The sequence below is a fragment of the Lepus europaeus genome, chromosome 12 (assembly GCF_033115175.1).
Source record: "Lepus europaeus isolate LE1 chromosome 12, mLepTim1.pri, whole genome shotgun sequence".
Taxonomy (NCBI): domain Eukaryota; kingdom Metazoa; phylum Chordata; class Mammalia; order Lagomorpha; family Leporidae; genus Lepus; species Lepus europaeus.
In genome coordinates this window covers 91,059,954-91,081,750 of record NC_084838.1, presented here as the reverse complement: position 1 = coordinate 91,081,750, position 21,797 = coordinate 91,059,954, and the positions used below count along the sequence as shown (strand labels likewise).

The following is a 21,797-nucleotide window of genomic DNA, read 5'->3' as shown; positions in this document are numbered from 1 at the left end:
GTTCAGGAAATTTTTCCTGTGATTTCTATTTCTACATTGCTCTGTAAAGAGATAAAAGTGCTTATCTTTTGCATGTTTAGTTCCTCTAGAGAGGACCCCCATTTCAAAAAGAGATGCTAACTAGATAGGGTACTTCGTATGCTCACACCTAATGCTAGAATCTATATGCAGTACCCACAGCGAGGTGCTGAGAGAGCTCTTTAATCTCTGTAACTGAGGAGCAAGAATTAGGGCTGGGCATAGTGACTGAAAATTAGGGAAAAATAAGATGACTGATGGAATAAGTTTCAAAAGTGGTGACACTGTCAGTCAAGCCTGGCTGATGCATCTTAGAGCAACAGCCACTCTGAAGCACTGCAGGAGACAGATCCATTCACTTTTAGAGAGCCCACCACAGTGCACACAGCTAATTGGGTGCTGCCATTTCTGGCCAGAGAACTGCCCTTGTTAAAGCAGTTCTGCAAGGCAGAATGGCTATAGGCTCCGATCCTCCAATCCAGAAACACCCCATTTCAGCCTCTTAACAGCAGGTGGCAGGCAGAATAATGGTGCCTCTACTGCCATAGGATTGAGTGACAAGGAATAGAGCCCCTAAACAGTGACTTAAATGCAGATGTTAAATAACATGAGTCCCAGTCTCCTAGCCTCACTGCCTTAGCTTAAAGTGTCCTTGCAATGCCTTCCCCTCCCCCCAAGATAGATTTATTTAATTGAAAGGCAGAGTTACAGAAAGAGGGAGAGAGAGACACGGAGGGAGAGAGCGGGAGGGGAGAGGGAGAGAGGAAGAGGGGGAGGGGGAGAGGAAGAAAGGGAGAGGAAGAAGGGGAGGGGGAGAGGGAGAGGGAAGGGGAGGGGGAGAAATGGAGAGGGGGAGAGAGGGAGAGGGGGAGAGGGGAACGGAGGGGGAGAGAAGGAGAGAGGGGGAGAGGGAGAGGGAGAGGAGAGGGAGACTGAGACAAATCTTCCATTTGTGGTTCACTCACCAAATGGTTGCAAGGGTTGGAGCTGGGCTGATCCAGAGTCAGAAACCAGGAACTTCTTCCAGGTCTCCCACATGGATGCAGGAGCCCAAGTACCTAGGCCATCTTTTGTTGTTTTCCCAGGCAAACAAGCAGGGAGCTGGATCAGGAGTGGAGCAGTTGGGTCTCGAACCAGTGCCCTTATATGAGATGCTGGCACTGCAGGTGGTGGACTTAGTTGCTATGCCACAGCACAGGCCTCTGTTCTGCCTTTTGATAGCACTAAAATTAACTCACTGAATTGAGGGTGATACAACAAGGCCTACAAGATTCTAATCACTAGACTCAAGAATTCATTTGCTTTTCCAGTAGATAACACCCTTATGGTCAATATTATCTCACAGGATCTCGCTTCAGGGGAATTCCAGGTCTGCGGCAGAATGTAATTACCACCTGCATGTAACACTACAGACTGAAGCCCACCTGGCCATCAGAACACTTCCTAAAGAGCACTCCATCACTGTCCAATCAAAGGAAGGCCTCGACTACTTCTGCTTTGCCGCCATACCCACTGGGATTGAATGAAAAATGGCCACTTGATAGACTGTGTCATTGTTTTCTAAGAGAGTTGTTTTAGAGGTAGCTTTCTACCTAGATCACATATAAACTGGGGCTCATTATCTATGCAGGTATCTTGAGAAGTGGTTTTGTTTAATTACAACATTCCCCACAGCTTCCTGGACTGGCTGGAAGTTTTCTGTTTACGTTCCATGGACAGGAAAAGGCTCTGGGGCTTAGAACTCTGGGAAGAGGATCCATTCAAGCTTCTAAAGGCAGACCCAAGTTCTACCCATGTTGGTGGGACAAAGCCCTCCAATCCTGGGCCCACATCTGCCCTAGCCTCAGGGTTGTCTGGCACCAGCTCTGCCTGCTTGGCTTCTCTTCCTATTTATGGCTCATGGGCACTTGTATCCCTTTCTTTTGAGCTTGACTACACATTTAAAATTAATAGTCAATCTGGAATTCATGAACATTTAAAATGGTGGATGGAGCCGGCATCCTATATGGGAGCTAGTTTGAGTCCTGGCTGCTCCACTTCTGATCCATCTCTCTGCTATGGCCTGGGAAAGCATAAGATGGCCCCCAAGTCCTTGGGCCCCTGCACCCCTGTGGAAGACCAGGAAGAAGCTAGTGGCTCAAATCGGCTTACCTCTAGGCATTGCAGCCATTTGGGGAATGAATCAGTGGATGGGAGACCTCTCTCTGTAACTCTGCCCCTCAAATAAATAAATAAATCTTTAAAATAAAATGAAATGGTGGCAGAGGGGTGGATGCCACCATCATAGTCTGCCATGTTTCTGTAAGTCTGCCTTTTCCTTTTTTGTCAGAAGCACCACATTTTCATTTATTTGATGTGATTATAAAATTAGCAAATGCCTTTCCAGTATAAAAATTAAATGGTTAAAGCCAAAGTTAAAGTTCCAATGGGTGTGTACTGATTATGGCTGGGGGTGGGGGTTGACCTCTACCAGAGCCCATGTGGCCTGAGGGAAGACAGACCCTCACAGGAGGCGTGCTATTAGTAAGAAAGGGGGAAAGCACAGGATCAACCAAACTGTGGCCGTCCACTCACACTGGCCCCTGCTCCGTCCTGCTGCAACTGTGCCAGGCGGCCACTGTCGCTAACAGATGTTGTGGTCACTTCACAGAAGACGGATGGACATCCTCACTCAAAACTTGGTTTGGAGGTTGAGACTAATGGCGCCATATGTGCCAAGAGGTGTGGAGGCAGCTTCCTATCACATAGGAGGCTTTCTGAGGTGGAGGGGAGTTCCCACACAGAATCAAAAACTACTGAGGACCACTGGGTGACTGGCCTTGCCCTTTCTGTGGTAGAGACTGGGGCTGGGGTCAGATGTCTTTGCCAAGGGTGGGGCTGTGCCACTACCAGGTGGGTCCTTCCTCCAAAGTCCTGTGAGGCAGGAGGGGATGGAGGGGGCATTAGGGCTTCTAGCAGTCCTCTTATTACTATCATCTTGAAAACTTGTGATTTCTTTAGTGTCTACAATAAAGGCTTAATTTCTGAAACATGGTACTCAAGGTTCTCCACAGAATTCTCCACTCTCTCTCCAGCTCCTGCTTCCCACACTCACCCCAGACTCTGCTCAGCACAGCCTCCCTGACAGGACAACTTCCTGTCCCCTGCCATCTCTTCAGGGTGTTCTTGCTTCCTCTTTCTCATCAAATACTGTACCTTGTGTGCTGTAGCAATTGCTTGTGATCACAGCTAAGATATACAATTAAATACTGAAGCAATGAAGCGACTATGTAACATGACAGTTGACAGAATGTCTTACTAATTCACTTTGAACTGCTGGCATAGTCTCCAGGCACTTGAAAAATATTTGTTGAATTCCTGAATGTACACAGTATATTAATGAAAAGCTAAAGAAATTAAAAAGGACTTACTGAAATTGGGAAATATGGGAGAATAATAGAAAAGCACATTTAAACAAGAGGAATAAGTATTTGGCATAGCAGATTTTCCCCCCCAAAGGTTTATTTATTTATTTGAAAAGCAGCTAAAGTGAGTGAGAGAGAGAATATGAGAATATCTTCCCTCTACTGGTTCACTCCCCAAATGGCTGCAATGGCTGGAGCTGGGCCCATTTGAAGCCAGGAGCCATGAGCTTCTTCCTGGCCCTCTACATGGGTTCAGGGGCCAAAGTACTTGGGACATTTGCTGCGTTCCCAGGCACATTAGCAGGGAGTTGGATTAGAAGTGGATCAGCTGGAACTTGAAGCAAGGCCCATAAGGGATGCCAACGCCACAGGCTGTGGCTTCACCCAGTATGCCACAGTGCTGGTCCCATGGCCTAGCAGTTAATGTGCACAGTTGAGACATTCTTGTCCCACACTAGAGTACCTGAGTTCAGGTCTCAGCTCTGCTCAAATTCCAGCTTCCTTCTAATGTGCACCCTGGCAGGCAGTGGTGATGGTTCCAGCAGTCGGGCCCCTGCCATCCATGTGGGAGACTGGAATGAGTTCCTATACCCAGCTTTGGCTCTTGGGAGAATGGACCAACATAGGGGAGTTCTCTGTCTAGCTCTTTCTGTCTCTCAAATAACTAAATAATTTAAATATATGACCTTAAAACTTTCCTTTGAGCAAGAAAGTAAACATAGAATAGTGATTTTTAAAAGTACAAATGTTTTGATAATAAAAGCTCCAGAGCATAAGGAAATACAGCTGGCACAAGACAGAGAAACTACCCACTTCCGAGCACCTCAGCGCCCACTGGACGGCAGTGTGACCAGATGATTAAAACAAGCAATGACATGAAGACAACACAGACCTCGTCTTTACCCTCAGGAAAGGCCTGCAGCTGGCTCTGAGGAAGTAAAGAGAGAATGGAACAGAGCTGAAGCTTCCCAGGTCTCTGCCAGAAGCTTGTTCGGAAAGTACTGTGTCACGGCAGACGGGAGCCAATTGTTTCCTCATGAGACACCAGGCTGGGCCCGAGGGTAGCAGGGGGAAGTGAGGATGGGTCCTTGAGACAATGAGGAGGTGAAACTCATGGTGGGGTCTGGCTCAGTCTTCACCTGCCTAGGGCTTGTGATGGTTTAGGATGCTGAGCAAAGGAGAGCCATCAAAACATAGATGGGAAGCTTAGTTCTTGTCAAGTGCTCAAGTACTGCTAATTCTTTCCTCAAAGGCATTAGCAAGTTATTTTCAGCATGCAAACATTTAGAATTTACTTTTGTAGTTCTGAATCACAGACACCGAGTGACATGCCATCATAAACAGATGATGGCACAGCTCCTCTAGCTTGCATGTTGGTGACTTCATAGTAAAAATATTGTTTGTTTCAATGAAGCCTGCTTGACAATAGTCAATTAAAAGCAAAACAACTCTTATCTGCTGAGGGCTTTGTGTATGTTACAAATGATGGCTTTAAACTACTGTCCCCCCAAAAAAAGAACTCTCAGAATTTAAGAATATATTTAGAAAAAATGAGAATGAAAGAATGCAATTACAAGTTTTGAACCTTGTATATTATAAAAGGAAAATTATCATGAGATAGAGCTAAAAACTGTGTAAGATTTCTGTAATCACTTATAAATATTGTTGTAAATGAATGAAACCAAATGAAAATAATTAAATACTTGCTGACAGTTTAATAGGTGCAAAGTGTGCACTGGGTTACACAGCAAAAAACTCCAGTAATACAAAGATGATCTCTTCAGGAAGTAATGATAAATACACACTGAATGAAGAAATTACAATGAACACTAATAACTTTTCTCTCTTAAGGAGGCTTCATAAGGGACAGTCTACACCAAAGTGCTCATGTTTAATGTGTTTAACTCTATTCCACCCTGTGTTCCCACCACTAAGCCATGTCTGTACAGCCTTCTCTAGATCTTGACCCCACAGATCACAGCTGACAGGATCAAGGATGGACACATGGCCCAGGTTGGCCCAAGAAACCTGAAAAAGAGAGAGCCAGGCACCAACGCATCCCTGCCAACAGTGGTAGTTACTCTATTCCTTTTCAGAGAAGAGAACAAAATGGACTTGTAGAAAACAGTAGGGATAACACAACCCAAGACTCCAGGAAGAGAAAGCAACTTCAAGATCCTGCAGACTCACATGCATAAATATGAAGCAAGACCCAAACCTTATACCTTACACAAAAATCCACTCAAAATGGATCAAAGACCTAAATCTATGACCCGATACCATCCAATTATTAGAGAGCATTGTGGAAATGCTGCAAGGCATTGCATAGGCAAAGAGTTCTTGGAAAAGACCCCAGAGGCACAGGCAATCAAAGCCAAAATGGACAAATGGGATTACATCCAATTGAGAAGCTTCTGCACTGCAGAAGAAACACTTAGCAAAGTGAAGAGGCAATTGACAGAATGGGAGAAATCATTTGCAAACTATGCAGTTGATAAAGGAATAATAACCAGAATATATAAAGAAATCAAGAAATCCACAACAACAAAACAAGCAATTCAGTTAAGAAATGGGCAAATGACTTAAACAAGGCATTTTTCAAAAGAGGAAATCCAAATGGGCAACAGACACATGAAAAAAATGCTCAGGCTCACTAGCTGTTAGGGAAATGCAATTCAAAACCACAGTGAGGTTTCACCTCACCTCTGTTAGAATGGCTTTCATATAGAAATCAACAAACAAATGCTGGCAAGGATGTGGGGAAAAAGGTACCCTAATCCACTGTTGGTAGGAATGTAAACTGGTATAGCCACTGTGGAAGACAGTCTGGAGACACCTCAGCAATCTGAATATAGACCTACCAGTTGACCCAGCCAACTCACTCCTGGGAATTTACCCAAGAGAAATGAAATCAACATATGAAAGAGTTATCTGTACCAACCATGTTTATTGCAGCTCAATTCACAATAGCTAAGATACAGTGAAGTAACACCTTGACAGTAGGGACTCCATTTTGGAGTACCTGAGACTCCATTCTGGGAAGGCCCCCACAACCACCACCGTGAGACTCTGGTCTGAAACTATGATCTAAAACTCTCAGGCAATAGCAGTCCACTACATTGTACTTGGCAAAGCATAGAAACCCCTTAGCATGATTGCTTAAGTTTAGAAGAGGATAGGCTGCACCTGGGTTAAAGATAAAAATGTAATTTGTCTATGTCCTGCATATGATTTAAGCCACTATCTGGATTAATGTCAAGATCATAATTAAAATTGTTAAGATTGTAACTGGTATTGTCAAGATTATAATTGGTATTAGTTTCACCTAGGTTTTAGGTTAGCTTGACCCTGGTAACCATGTATTCACCTCCTGATTTTGTGGTTTTTGCCTTTAAAAACCCTGTTGTTTTGGGCTTCAGGGTTGAGGGTTCTTTGGGGCACAAGTCCACTCTTGGCTGCCAGCAATAAAGGACTCTAAAATTATCAATGTGTGGCGCTCCTCTGTCAGCACTCGCTCAGGCACAACAACAGAATCAACCCAGATGTCTGTCAACTGAAGACTAGATAAAGAAATTATGGGATATGTACACCATGGAATACTACACAGTGGTAAAAAAAATGAAATCCTGTCGTTTGCAACAAAATGGATGAATCTGGAAAACATACTTCATGAGATAAGCCAGTCCCTAAAGGACAAATACCATATGTTCTCCCTGATCTGTGATAACTAATAGGTAATCTGTGGAAGTGAAATTGACACTTTGAGATGCAATGACTTTTTTTTTTTTTTGACAGGCAGAGTGGACAGTGAGAGAGAGGTCTTCCTTTGCCGTTGGTTCACCCTCCAATGGCCGCCACAGTAGGCGTGCTGCGGCCGGCGCACCGCGCTGATCCGATGGCAGGAGCCAGGTGCCTCTCCTGGTCTCCCATGGGGTGCAGGGCCCAAGCACTTGGGCCATCCTCCACTGCACTCCCTGGCCACAGCAGAGAGCTGGCCTGGAAGAGGGGCAACCGGGACAGGATCGGTGCCCCGACCGGGACTAGAACCTGGTGTGCCGGCGCCGCAAGGCAGAGATTAGCCTAGTGAGCCGCGGCACCGGCCGATGCAATGACTTTGAACAGCCCCTGTCTTGACTGTTGAGGAACAGTTTTTTTTTTTTCCTCATACTATTTGTTGAACTCTTTATTCAGTATAGAGTTAATCATATGTGTATAAAGTTAATTGAAAATAGATCTTATTAAAAAATAAGAATGGGGATAGGAGAGGGAAGAGGAAGAAGGATGGTAGTGCAGTGTGGACAGGTGGGAATGGTGGGAAGAATCACTGTGCTGCTAAAGTTGTATTTGTATAATGCATGAAGTTTTTATTACTTAAATAAAAGGTTTCTGGGGGGAAAAAGAGTCTACCAATACACATTTCTATTTGTAATGCATGAAAGTGCTTATTTTGGAGAGAGTTCCATTTCTCTCAGCTCCTATAAGTCTTGCAAACCCAGACAAATCACCTGGTTATATATCATGGTCTATGATTGTATTCAATTTTGTGGCTTCAGTGTCATCCATAGGCATTGTGACAGATCTTACATATCTAACCCAGGCTTCTCTTTTGATTGGCTAAACTGATTAAATTATCTTTCTTTGCAAACCAGTATTTACCTCAGGAAATGGCTATGCAATTGCTCATGACAGAAACCTGGGTTTCATATATTTGATTCTTCTTCTTTCCCTATGCCAAGCTAAATCTTAAGTTGTTTACCTCCTAATTACGTCTTGAATTCCCCCTGCCTTAGGAAAAAAAAATCTCTCTTGGATTAGTGCAATAGCCTTTAAAGTGCGACTTGCTTCTAGATTTAATCCTTTGGTTTCCTTCATAAGCCAGATTACAATTAACCAGCTTTCTAGAATGCAGACCTGCCTCTGTTTCTTCCACATCACCTCTGGGTAAAGCTCCAAACCTTCAATACATTTCCAAAGCCTGTTACGATCTGGTGACTTCCCTCCTGCACTCAATCCTCCAGCCTCACAATCATATTTACTGTTCCAAGAAGGTGGAGGAGGAAGAACCAGCAAGAGATATTGAGAAATAAGACACAAGACAGTGGGGCAAGGGAATTGAATGTATGAAAGAGGATTATCTGTATTGAACACTGCTAAACCCTTCTCTCTCAAACAACAGCAGATGTGAGTCCTCCTGTGTCTTTCCAAAATATTCTGCATCTTTCCAGAGATGATCACTGTGAGACCTGAGCCTGGATCAAGGTGTAACTATTTTTAATTAGGCCTCCATCTTGTAACTTGGGCCTGACCAGGCCCTGAACTCTGAGCCAGAAGCTCCTAAAAGTAAATAAATAAACTCCCCTTGCAATAAACTCTCCTAGCAACAGCCGATTAACAGATAACAGAGAAATACCTAGAGTTCCTGGTGTCTTCTCAGGGCAGATAAGGTGACTGATAGCTACCTGAGACCCTGCAGTTCGGCATGTACACCCAGCAGCTCGGACCCTATGCTTCAGCCAATCAATTCAAAAGGCATCAACCCCAAAGCCATCCAACCACCTTTAGTAGGTCCGTTCCCGCCACTGGATGCACTAATCAATTCTAAGAGATGTCCTTTGAATTTCCCATGGGAGGAGATGATTCGCTAAATGGTACCATGATGTATAGAATGTCTCTGAAAACCCCATAAAAACCCTGTTAACTGAAGGGTTGGGGCTCTCAATTCAGACCCGCTGTGTCGGTGTTGATTGAGAGTCCAGGCCCGGACCTGTAATAAAACTCTCGTGTGCTTTACAGTGGTATCGGCTCCTTGGTGGTCTTTGGGGATGACTGAACTGGGCATAACAATCACACTATCTGATACAGAAGCAGTAATTCATCTGATTCCTTAGCAAAGAATATTGTTTCTAATTAACTATAAGAACTATGCATTAGGGGCCGGTGCTGTGGTGCAGCGGGTTAAAGCCCTGGCTTCCCTTACAGGTGCCAGTTTGTGTCCCAACTGCTCCACTTCCAATCTAGCTCTCTGCTATGGCCTGGGAAAGCAGTGGAGGATGGTCCAAGTTCTTGGGCCCCTGCACCCACATGGGAGACCTGGAGGAATCTCCTGAGTCCTGGCTTTGGATTGGCCCAGCTCCGGCCATGGTGGCTATTTGAGGAGTGAACCAGCAGATGGAAGACCTCTCTCTCTCTGTCTCTCCCTCTCTCTGTAACTCTTTCAAATAAATAAAATAAAGCTTAAAAAAAAAAACCCTATGCTTTATTGTTATATTTCAGCAATGAGCTCAAGATACAGTAAACATTTGCTGAATGATTTGATTACTGATACACATATGTGTAAGTCCTCAAGGAATTTACTCACCATTTAGAGAAAGCAAATAGACATTGGCATTCATATTCTAAAGCAGGGTGATAAGAGAGATGCCTCGGGTGCTAAGGGAGCACTGCAGAGCTGGAGACTACTTCTGGAGTAAGATGATGTTTACGACAGGGAATGGAGAAAACAGCAGGCTGTCAGGAAGCAGAGGGCTGCAGCTTTAAAAGAATATTTATTTGCTTTTAATGTTGCTAATTTCCCCAGTCATGGCAAAACAGATGTTACACACATTGTGCCTTTGAGTAGCCTCACTCAAAGTCCTTACACTGGTAGAGAAATACATGGGCAAAGACAAGTAGTGTAGATTTTACACACACACACATACACACACACATATATATATACACATATTTAAAATCTTATTTCTACAAATCTTAGTGTTATGATGATGGATTTTAGTTTTCCTCTTAATATTTATTAGCAAGTCCCAAATTTTCTGTTCTGCCTCAAAATGGGGGAGAAGTTTTAGTTTTGTTCTTATGATCAGGGCTTCATTTGGAAAAAAATAAGAAAATAACTTACTAAAAAATAACAGCTCTGTGCATATAGCCCAAAAAAGCCAGTAATTTCTACAATATAATTCTCAAAAATATTCCCTAAATCCTTTGGTATGATTTGAAAACTCCATTCACACATCTGGCAGAATTAAAACTAAAACTGCTTTTAAAAATAAAACTGCATAATAAATGCAGTTAATGTTATTTTTTTCCTTTGACTGGACACGAAAAGATTCGAATGGAAATCAAAATGATGACATCATCCACCAGTAATGGGGAAAAAATGAGGCTGTGAACAAACAGTATGTTTTGATTTATTAAACCTCAAGTGAATATGCCTGTATTCTCCTCCTGAGTGATGGGCTACATGAGCTGCCAAAGCCTTCTTTTTTATGAAATACCTTTGTAAATACTGTGGTCGCCCTGGTTTATGGCCATCTCCTTCAGACAGTATATCAGCGGAAAAGAATCCCCACTCCCAGCAAATGTTAAAACTACCATATGTGTAAGTCTCTCACAAACCTCACGCTAAGCATGGGTTTGAGGGCTCGCAGGAGGAAAATTGCAGGGCAAAGGACAATTCTGGAAGCTGTGGCTGTGGCTGCTGTTCTCCAAAGTAAGAACACCACGCCCTAGAATGCGAGCAACAACCTAAGAAATCCCTAATGGACTTACACTAAAGATCGGAAAACCGATCCGGGGGGAGAAATGACTCATCCAGTGCTTGCTGTAGGGCGAGTGACCGGGTCGAGGCCTGAGCTCCGGTCCTGACTCTTCTGACAGTGATCCATCACAGAGTCTCTCTCCAGGCCCTGGGCAGTTTGGGTCTCACGAGTCCTGTGGCTCTATGGGAGTGTGGGGCCATGGTGGTGCCAAGAAGCGGTTTCTGCTGCTGTGCCTTCCCTTGCCTGCCGGCAGGGGCAGAGGCTCCAGCTTGGCTGTTGTGGGAAAGGAAATCAGACCTCTCGCTGGATTACCTGCTTAGCAGTTAGGTAAGTATTGAGTTCTATGAAGCTTCAGTTTCCTCATTCAGCCCCTGTGACACTTCAGTTTTGCCCCTTTGGAAACTGGAGGCTAACAATGCATGCCACTGTGTTGAAGGATTTATTGTACTGCAGGTCCAGCAAAGAGCTGGGCATCTGGCGCCCGGGCTGTACTCATGCCAGCTCCCTGTGTTTTTCTCCATTTGACTCTGCTACCACCTGCCTTGTACAGTATATACCAGAGCAGACGAGGACCTGATTCTACCAAACATACCAAAAACATCTGTTCCTAGGTTACCTTAAAACTCTACAAAACTACTTAAATGATGAATATCATAAATTACATTTTTAAATATGGATGAATTTTATGGCAAAAAACGACTTAATGTAGTTTTAGGAATGGAAACTAAACTATAAAGACCAAATGTGGTTTTCTTTGTACAAAGTTTCTTCTGTAACTTAAACTCTGCCTGAACTCCAGTCAGAATATTGCTACAGTTAAAGCAGTTGGTTAGGATAAGCAAACCAATTTCCTGGTTATCTGGATATAATATAAACTCACTGTATCCATCCAGACACGAACTTAAATAAACAGCTATGAGCAAGATAAAGCTAAATTTTAAAAAGCTTCTAATCAATAAAATCAGTGGTTAGGTAAATCTGGCATTTCCTCAGTTCTAGGAATTACCAACAATAGGGGAAACAGAAAGGAATAACAAATTTAGAGGTGGGCAGCAGGGGACAGTGTGCCTTGTTCTTTCTTCTGGATGTGCTGAGGCAATGCCTGGGAGAAGTCCACGCCAACGGGACCAGAGGTTGGTGATTTAGTATGAAGCTCAGAAAATACTTTAGAGCTTAAAGTAGACATGTAACTCAATAGCATATGTTACAGCTTTGTGATTAATGGGAGTCTCATTTACATTAAAGGAATGAAGCAGATCCTGAGGGAGGGTGAGAAAAGGCAATGGCGACCAGGGAATGTCAACACTGACATTGATGAGGTAACCAATAAGCAGAAGACAAGAAAAAGGAGCCATTAGGACTAAAGAGGACACAGCTTTCCCAGAATCCCAGCAGAAGAATTGGGAATAAGTGGAAGTGAACATATGAAGGTATTTCCTGTAGATTCTTTATCAAGAAATCAAGTAGCAGGGCTGGTGCTTGTAGTGCAGCAGGTTAAAGCCCTGGCCTGCAGTCCCAGCATCCCATATGGGCACCGGTTCGAGTCCCAGCTGCTCCACTTCCTATCCAGCTCTCTGCTATGGCCTGGGAAAGCAGAAGATGGTGCAAGTCCTTGAGCCCTGCACCCACATGGGAGACTTAGAGGAAGCTCCTGTCTCCTGGCTGTGGATCGGCGCAACTCCGGCCGTTGAAGCCATCTGGGGAGTGAACCAGCAGATGAAAGACCTCTCTCTGGCTCTACCTCTCTCTGTAACTCTGTATTTCAAATAAATAAAATAAACCTTTTTTTAAAAAAAGAAATCAAGTAGCAATGGGAAGGTGGACTAGACAGCAGCTAGAGGACAAGTAAACAGGATAGAGGGAGATTCTATATGGCTGGCGGAACTTTGAGTATATTAGGAGGCTGAGAACAAATTAAGAATTAAGCCCTCCGCCTTGCAGCGCCGGCGCACCGGGTTCTAGTCCTGGTCGGGGCACCGATCCTGTCCCGGTTGCCCCTCTTCCAGGCCAGCTCTCTGCTGTGGCCAGGGAGTGCAGTGGAGGATGGCCCAAGTGCTTGGGCCCTGCACCCCATGGGAGACCAGGAGAAGCACCTGGCTCCTGCCATCGGATCAGCGCGGTGCGCCGGCTGCAGCGCGCTACCGCGGCGGCCATTGGAGGGTGAACCAACGGCAAAAGGAAAACCTTTCTCTCTCTCTCTCTCACTGTCCACTCTGTCAAAAAAAAAAAAAAAAAAAGAATTAAGCAAATAAAAATTATGTCACGCTCCTGATTCAAGAACATGTCAGATGGGTCTTTCAGTGACCCCGCCTGGGCAGTCACTGCCGATCACTTAACTAAACCTGTGCTCTAATGTCATGGTCTCAACTTAAGCCCTGGCATTCAGGTCTGGGTCATGAGTTCAGAAGGTTGGACATCAGGAAGGTGTGGATTTACACCTAAGACTAGATGGCAAACATTCTAATCCAACACCAAACTTTATTAACCAAGTTCTTCACCTTTTAACAACCTTGTGTTATCTTTTGCTGTCATGGACAAGTTCACAGCAAAGCTTACTTTAGTCAGGATAGGAAAACCTATTGGCTTCTTACATGGTTTTTAATTGTCTCCTTTAATCTAGATCATTTGGTAATGTTTTACTTGTGTTATACTCATGGTAGAACTTCCCTTATCTCAAGAACAGGAAAACACAGGAAATCACTGTGGGGCATGGTGCTGTCTCCTAGTAAGACTACCACACCTAACTCCTCTCCATATAAGGTGAGGTGCTCTATGTCTCACCATCATTCTTGGCTGACCGAGAGGCACCTCTGACGTGCACTCTGCTTTGGCTTCATCCTCCCTAGGGAGCAAGGTGTCCTCGTGCTGTCTAAGCCGGCCCCTCCAGGTCACATTCTGGGTGTGGTTCTGGCACCTGGGAATTCCCTGCCCCAAAAACTCTGCTTCCGGGACTTGTGTAGGCCTCTGACGTGGCTGTCACCCTGAGACAGAACATACTGCCAGTCCAAGCACCCCTGGGGCAGGGTAGCTGCCTGTGCAGAGTTAAGGAAGGAGCTCAGAGGACCGCGTAGGTCACAGCATGGGCAGCACGAGGCATGGAGAAAGAAATGTGGTGGGGCATGTACTGGCTCCTTCCCGAGCCACCATGTTCTGGTGTAGGTGAAATCTAGGAGTGCAGGATTCCGACTCTGAAGAAGTCTTTCTGAGATAAGCGAATGAGAGATGATTTGCTTAAACGATTGCTAGCTTGGTGTGTAACTTTGACACCTTTAGACTACTGTATGGGAACCCTCGTTTGTACTCTAGCCTCAGTTCTTACTTCCTGTCATATCCTGTGCATGGATGACATTCTGGGAAGATTTCCAGCCCCCCAGACTGAGTCTCACCACAGCAGGACAGGAAATCATACAAAGCCTAAACAAAGAAGTGACAGGTCCCAGGAACACTTGTCATATCAATTGTCACATCTCACCATTTACTCATTTCTTGAAAAAAAAAAAAAAAAAAAAAAAGGAAAAGCTCGACCACTTCATTTGGTGACCCCCCTCTAGCCCAACATCCACAGCTTTCTCCCTGTTGAGTTTATTTCCATACGCAGACTTCATGCAGGAAGTGCAGTCATGTGTCCTCCTGTCGGACATCATTCTAAGGACAAGATTTGGATCTGTCCTGGAGTCCAGGAGCCTCCAGGGAGGGCTGCCGACCCTGGCGGACACAGTCAAACTCTGAGCCTAGCCTCTGGCAGGCCCATGCTACCAAACGCGGCTCAGGGAGTGAGGGAAGTTCCCCGACAAAGACAGACACCTCATTTCCCCATGGCCTACAGCACCATGGTACAGAGACAGAATCATAGAAACATACTTTCGAACATGATCAATAAAATGGAATCCTCCAGACTTGCATATTAGCAATTCAATCAACAAAGTTCTCAACAGACTGTCCTCTGGTTTCTCCCATAGTCATTCCAGCTGTGGGCTCTGGGACCTCATCAAGCAGCTTGGTTGGACAATTCTGGTTAGAACTTTTTTTTTTTTTTAAATTAAGTCCAAATCAGCCTGGCTGCAGCCTTTGTCTGTTGGCTCTAGTCTAGTCTCTGGGGCACAATGGAACAAAGCTGTATTCTGGTCACCATGTGGCAGAGTCTCTGCTGTCACAACTCCAGGGGACACATGAGAAGGAATTTTTTGGTCTCTCTTCCTGTCCCACTGTCTGTTATCTGTCTTCCTGTCATTACCACACTGTACTAGTTACTGTGGTTGTTTAATAATGAGAGTTGATATTTAGGGAAATTCCTACAGCCTGTTTTCCTTCAAGAGTGTCTGGGATTTTTCTCTGTGTTTTGCATTTCTCTGTATTTTGCAAATACACATCTGAGTATTTGTCACTTTCTACCACACCACATACTCCATGTACATACCACACCTCACATATATACATGCACTACAACACATCACACACATACCACAGGCACATGATATACTCCCCACACCAAACACATCCCACCACACCAGGGACTCACCACAACACCTGCACCACAAATGCCCACCACCCACTGATGTACCACATAGTTACCATGCACTCATGTATTACAATATCACATCACACCACAGACCACATGCACCACACTCTTACTACACCATATGCACCAAACACAACCCACATGAACCACCACACACCATGCCAAATCCCTACCACATACACATACTCCATACCAAACGTATACACGCACCACACATATATACTGCACCATCAAGTGAACTACTAGGATTTTGATTCACATTGCCTCAGCTCTAAGATCAGTTGACGGATACATGGCACCTCTGCAACACCAAACGTCTCACTGTCTGAGTATGGTCTTTCCCCTTACCCTTATTTAGCTCTTCTTTAATTTTTCTCAAACTTTTATGATTCTCTCTAAGGATATCTTACTCGTTTTTCATGGTATTTATTCCTAAACATTTGATTCATTTTTAAATGTAGTTGATATTTAAATCACATCTTTTCCTTGATTTCATTTTCTAACTATATAAAAATGCTAACTTATTTTTTCAAATTTAATTTTTTATTCATTTGAAAGGCAGCGAGAGGGAATAAGGAGTAGGGAGTATGAGGAGTGAGAGAGGGACAAAGAGACAAAGAGGGATCTCCTATACACTGGTTGACTCTACAGATGCCCACAATAGCTGGAGATGGGCCAGTTCAAAGCCAGGAGCTGGGTACTCAAACTGGGCCTCCAATGTGAGTGTCAGGGATCCAACCACACTTGACCATCACTGTTGCATTTTGGGATGTGCATTAACAGGAAGCTGGAATGGGAGTGGAGTCAGGACTTGAACTTTTAGGCACTCTAATACAACATGTGGGTGTTTCAAATGGTTTCTTGATTGCTATGACAAATTCCTTCCCCACCATTTATCCTTATTTTATTTTTTTTTATTACATTATTTTATTGGCCAGGAACTTCAATAGGCCTGTTTTGTTTCCAGAAAAGGAAAACTTTTAGTATTTCACCAGAGCATTTTTTTTTTTTTTAATTTTATAGGTAGAGTTATAGACAGTGAGAGAGACAGAGAGAAAGATCTTCCCTCCATTGGTTCTCCCCAAATGGCCACAACGGCTGGCGCTGCACCGATCTGAAGCCAGGAGCCAGGTGCCTCTTCCTGGTCTCCCATGCGGGTGCAGGGCCCAAACACTTAGGTCATCCTCCACTGCCCTCCTGGGCCACAGCAGAGAGCTGGACTGGAAGAGGAGCAGCCGGGACTAGAACCCGGCAACCATATGGTATTTCGGCGCCACAGGCAGAGGATTAGCCATGTGAGTCGTGCGCCAGCCCCCACCAGAGTATTTTTAAAAAGTGCTTTACTGAGGTATAATTTATGAACCATAAAATTCAAAGTGTAAAGTATACCAGTCACTTTACATATATATATATACACACATATGAATATACTAGCATATTCATAATTGAAAGCCACCACCCTACCTACTTTTTAGAACATTTTGTTCACCACATAAAGCAACTCTGCGCTTACTAACAGTCATACCCCATTCAATCACTCTCTCACCTCAGGTAACCACTAACGTAATTCATGTCTCAATGTATTTGCCCATTCTGGACATTCAATGTAATGGAATCAATCAGTTTGTAGTCTTTTTTTCTGGCTTCTCATACCGAGCATAAGAACTAAGAAGGGACAAATACAATTACATAAAATTAAACAGCTTCTGCACAGCAAAGGAAATGATCAACAGACTGAAGAGACAACTTAGGGAATAGGACACAATACTTTCAGATTATACATCTGATAAGAGATTAACATCCAGAATACATAAAGAACTCAAATAATTCAGTAGCAAGTAAATAATGTGATTAAAAAATGGGCAAAGGATTGGAACAGAGATTTCTCAAATATCCAGACACATGAAAATATGCTCATCATCACTAACCGTCACAGAAATGCAAAGCAAAACCACAATGAGACATTATCTCACATCTGTCAGGAAGGCTATTATCAAGAGACAAGAAGTAATAAATATTAGTGAGGATGTGGAGAACAGGAAACTTATTCACTGTTGATAGGAATGTAAATTAGTACAGCTGTTGTGGAAAACAGTATGGAAGTTTCTCAAAAAAATTACCATGGACTTAAGTAATCTCACTATTGGGTAAACATCTGAAAGAGGGGCCAGTGCTGTGGTGCACTGGATTAAGCAGCCGTCGGCAGCCTTGGGTATGGGTTTGAGTCTTAGCTGTTCCTCTGACCAAGCTCCCTGCTAATGTGCATGGGAAAGTGGCAGAAGCTGACCCAAGTCCTTGGGCCCCTGCACCCACGTGGGAGACCTGGAAGAAGCTCCTGGCTCCTGGCTTTGGCTGGCCCAGCTGGCCCAGCCCTGGCCATTGCAGCCATTTGGAGAGTGAACCAACAGATGGAAGACAGCGCTTTCTCTCTCCTTTCCCTCTCTCTAAAAAGCAAAGAAAAATAAAACAAACACCAGGAAAGAAATAAAAGTGGTCTGTTGAAGAAACATCTGCACTTCCACATTTACTGTAGCACTATTCACAGTAGCCAAGATATGGAAGCAACCTACATGTCCCTCAACAAATAAACAAACAGGAGCACTTTTGGCTTAGTGGTTGCTACATGTAGTGACACAAGTAAATGTGTTCCTTCCATTCATGGGAAAAACCTGGATTGAGTCCTGAGTCCTGAATTTAGTCTGGCGTAGTCCTGGATATTGTAGGCATCTGGGGAGTGAATCAGAAGATGGGAGCTCCCTTTTGCATTTCAAGTACAGAAAGAAAAGGTTTTTTTTTTTTTTTTTTTTTTTTTTTTTGACAGGCAGAGTGGACAGTGAGAGAGAGACAGAGAGAAAGGTCTTCCTTTTGCCGTTGGTTTACCCTCCAATGGCCGCCGCGGTAGCGCGTTGCGGCCGGCGCACCGCGCTGTTCCGATGGCAGGAGCCAGGTGCTTCTCCTGGTCTCCCATGGGGTGCAGGGCCCAAGCACTTGGGCCATCCTCCACTGCACTCCCTGGCCACAGCAGAGAGCTGGCCTGGAAGAGGGGCAACCGGGACAGGATCGGTGCCCTGACCGGGACTAGAACCCGGTGTGCCGGCGCCGCAAGGCGGAGGATTAGCCTGTTGAGCCACGGCGCCGGCCGAAAAGGTTTTTTTTTTACTTAAAAAATTTTGATTTAATTATTTGAAAGTCAGAATGACTGCGCTGTGGCACAGCAGGCTAAGCTGCCACTTGCAGGGCCAGCATCCCATATGGGTGCTGGATCAAGTCCCAGTTGTTCTAGTTCTGATCCAGTTTAATGTGCCTGGGAAAGCAGTAGAAGATGGCCCAAGGTTTAGGCCCCTGCCACCAATAGGGAGACCCTGAAAAAGCTCCTGGCTCCTGGTTTTGGCCTGGCCCAGCCCCAGCTATTGCAGTCATCTGGGAAGTGAACAGGTGGATGGAAGATCTCTCTCCCTCTCCTTCTTTCACTCTGTAACTCTGCCTTTCAAATAAATAAAATCTTAAAAAGTAATAAAAAATAAATATTTAAAAAGGAGTGAGCATTTGATCTAGAGATTCCCGCCCATACTCCTGGGTGAGAGTCTACACTCTGCTCCCAATCACAGCTTTCTTCTAATGACCACGTCAGGCGGCAGCGGTTGAAGTCTCAAGTAGTTGAGTCCTTGTCACCCACGTGGGAGACCCAGATTAATTTCTTGGCTACTGGCTTTGGTCTGGCCCAGGCCCACCTATCGCAGGCATTAGAAGGAGTGAACCAGTAGAAAGAAGATGTGTTTTCCAAATAGATAAAAATTAATTAAAAAAAAAGAAGAGATAACAAAAACATGGTGTAAATACACACAATGGAGTACTATTCAGCTTTAAAAAAGAAGGAAAATTCTCGGGATTGGCATTGTGGTGCAGTGGGGTAAAGTCACTACGTTCAATGTCAGCAATCCATATAGGCACTGGTTCGAGTCCTGGCTGTTCCACTTTTGATCTAGTTCCCTGCTAATGTGCCCGGGGAAACAGCAGAGGATGGCCCAAGTACTTCGGCCCTGCCACCCATGTGGGATACCTGGAAGCAGTCCCTGGCTGCTGGCTTTGGGCTGGCTCAGCCCTGGCTGTTGCAGCCATTTGGGGAGTGAACCAGCAGATGGAAGATCTCTCTCTGTTCCCTTCCTCTAACTCTGCCTTTAAAATAAATAAATCAATCAATGTTAAAAAAAAAAAAAGTCATTTGCAACAACATGGAGAATCTGGATGACATCATGCTAAGTGAGATAAGGCAGACACAGAAAGAAAAATACTATATGTTCTCACTTGCTTATACAGCACATGGAATCTAAAACAATTAATTCATAGTAGCAGACAGCAGAATGGTGATTACCAGAAGCTGTGAGGTTGGGGGAATTGAGAGATATTGATCAAAGGGTACAAGGTTTGAGTTAGGAAGACTAAATGATAGGTATTTGAGGTGATGGATAAAAAAAGGTGTTGAATTGTTGTTATTGCTTCCTATATATTTACTGACATTTTTCTTATTTAATATTTCTGGCAAATAACCTCAAAACAAAATGTTTATCATAGTAATCTCCCAGATTTGGGTCCAGCAATTTTTTAAAATCTTCTCACCTCACTGATGATTTTTTAAATGAAGTTCATTGTTTAATTGAAAGGCACAGTGACAGAGATAGAACAGATAAAGAAAGAGATCTTCCATTTACTGGTTCACATCCCAAATGCCTGTAACAGCCAGGGCTGGACCAGGTCAAAACCAGTAGTCAGGAAATCCATCTGGGTTTCCCAAATGAGCAGCAGGAACCCAAGTACTGGAGCCATGTGCTGACCTCCAGGGGGTCATTAGCAGGAAGGCAGATGGGAAGCAGAGATAGGACTCAATCCCAGGCACTGCAACACGGGTGTGAGTGTCCCAAACGGCAGCTGAGTCTGCTGTTATCACACCCACCTTGCAACAATGTTTTTTAAGATGTTCTAATGTGTGATATATTTTTATAGTCATATAAAGCTTTTTATATAGAACTATATAAAAGTTATGTATAGCTTTTTTTTTGTTACTTCAATCAGAAGGTTGGTAGAACAATCAAGCCCAGTATAGTAAAGAAAAATGAAAGCTTTCACTGTATATATATTTTTTTTAATTAAAAAAAATTTTTTTGAAAGACAGTGTTAAAGAGGTCTTCCATTTGCAGGTTCATATCCCAAATGGCTGCAATGGCCAGAGCTGAGCTGATTTGAAGCCAGGAGCCAGGAGCTTCCTCTAGGTCTCCCATGTGGGTCCAGGGGCCCAGGCCCTTGGGCCATCTTCCACTGATTTCCCAGGCCATAGCAGAGAACTGGATTGGAAGTGGAGCAGCTGGGACTAGAACCGGCGCCCATATGGGATGCTGGCACTGCAGGCCAGGGCTTTAACCCACTGCGCCACAGCACTGGCCCCTAACTGTGTACTTTAAAAATTTATGCTACTTTTATGAAATGTCAGCAATCCATATCCATGGGTTCTGTATCCACAAGTTCAATCAATTTTATACCTGAAGATAGCATATACTAGAAAAACTGCACCTGTACCAGGTATGTAAAGACTTTATTCCCCTTGTCATTATTTCTTAAAGAAATAATAACTATTTACACATTAGGTATTATAAATTATATAGAGATGATTTCAAATCCATGAGAGGATGTGTGTAGGTTACATGCAAATACTCTCTTTTTATATAAAGGACGTGTTCATCTGTGGATTGTAGTATTCATGGCAGGGCCAGGGTGTGTTTCTGTAACCAATCCCCTCTGAATATTGAGAGACAACTACACTACTTATTTAAAAGTGTGAAAGTCATTTAGAAAATAAAGTGGCAGGAAAATGGGCATTTGATGTATTTTTGGTGGGAGTGTATATGACTAGAATCTTTGTAGAAAGTAACTGGAAGTCTACATCTAAACTCAAAAAGTACATCCTATTTTTGAAAGAAAAGGTAAATAATGCAAATGCCCACAACAGGAGCACTGTTGAGTAAATCATGGCATATTTATATTTTGTCACACTACCTGAACACGCAAGGTCAACAAAAGTAAATGAAACGGCCTGCGCCGTGGCTCACTTGGCTAATTGATTACTCTGCCTGTGGCGCCGGCACACTGGGTTCTAGTCCCAGTCGGGGCACTGGATTCTATCCCGGTTGCCCCTCTTCCAGGCCAGCTCTCTGCTGTGTCCCGGGAGTGCAGTGGAGGATGGCCCAGGTGCTTGGGCCCTGCACCCGCATGGGAGACCAGGAGGAAGCACCTGGCTCCTGGCTTCCGAATGGCGCTATAGTGGCCATT

General features: G+C 44.1%; 2 protein-coding genes across 2 annotated transcripts in view; one reads left to right on the top strand and one right to left on the bottom strand.

Annotated features, from left to right (window-relative positions):
• The window catches only part of CENPP (centromere protein P), a 257,893-nt gene that overhangs the window by 21,628 nt on the left and 214,468 nt on the right, over positions 1-21,797 (bottom strand). The gene's annotated exons all lie outside the window — the stretch shown is intronic.
• The window catches only part of ECM2 (extracellular matrix protein 2), a 55,236-nt gene continuing 44,464 nt past the window's right edge, over positions 11,026-21,797 (top strand). Inside the window, exons 1-2 of the mRNA XM_062208496.1 lie at positions 11,026-11,284; positions 12,203-12,387. The gene's annotated coding sequence lies outside the window, so the exon portion shown is untranslated. The remainder of the gene's footprint in view (positions 11,285-12,202; positions 12,388-21,797) is intronic.